This window comes from Sciurus vulgaris (genome assembly GCF_902686455.1).
Source record: "Sciurus vulgaris genome assembly, chromosome: X".
Lineage (NCBI taxonomy): Eukaryota > Metazoa > Chordata > Mammalia > Rodentia > Sciuridae > Sciurus > Sciurus vulgaris.
This window is the reverse complement of record NC_136471.1, coordinates 118,599,699-118,600,790: the sequence shown is the minus strand read 5'-3', so window position 1 is coordinate 118,600,790 and position 1,092 is coordinate 118,599,699.

Sequence of the window (1,092 nt, the reverse complement as noted above, 5' to 3'; positions counted from 1 at the left end):
TCAATAGGTAGTTCCAGGCAGGGGTTGTAGGTCAGTTGAAGAGTGCTTGCTAACACGTGTGAGGCACTGGGTTCAATACCACATAAAAATAAATAAATGTATTATGTCCATCTATAACTAAAAAATATTTTTTAAAAAAAGTTCCTTTTTGTTACTAAATAGTATTCTGTGGTATGGATATACCATGGTTTGTTTGAATTATTTACTTATTGAAGAACACCTCTGTGGTTTCCAGTTATTACCTGTTACAATTAAAGCCACTAGAAATATTCATACACAGGTCTTTTTATTTTGTTCATTTGGATGATGCTGGAGATCTAACCTAGGACTTCATACATATAAAGCATGTACTCTACCACTATTCCCAGTCCCTGTATTGGTCTTTATGTGAATTTAAGTTTTCAGTCCCCCAGAATAAAAGCTTAGGAGTATAATTTCTGGGTTGTATGATGATTACATATAGAAAGTTACATGTTTAGTTTTTGAAACTGTCAAAATTGCCAGGTGAGCCAAGTGTGGTGGTTCATGCCTGTAATCCCAGCAATTTGGGAGACTGAGGCAGGAGGATTGCAAGTTCAAAGCCAGTCTCAACAACTTAGTGAGGCCCTGTCTCAAAATAAAAAACAAAACAGAAAGACTGGGAATGTGGCTCATAGGTTAAGCACCCCTGGGTTCAATATCTGGTACTCCCCCACAAAAAAAATTGCCAAAGGTGATGGTTCATGCCTGTAATTCCAGCTACTTGGGAGGCTAAGGCAGGAGGATTACATGTTTGAAGCCAGCATCAGCAATTTAGTGAGACCCTGTCTCAAAGTAAAAATTTTAAAAAGGGGTGGAGGTGTAACTCAATGGTAGATCACACCCCTGAGTTCAATCCCCAGGCATACACACACCAAAAAAGAAAAAAAAGAATAAAGGAAAAAAGAAAGAAAAATCTGTCAAATTTTTCTGAATGGTTATACCATTTATGTTCCCACAAGCAAAGTGTATAGTTTTTCCACATCCTTGCCAGGATTTGGTGTTGTCACTATTTTTTATTGTAGCCATTCTGATAGGCATGTAGTGATACCTTTTTGTGGTTTTAATTTGTGC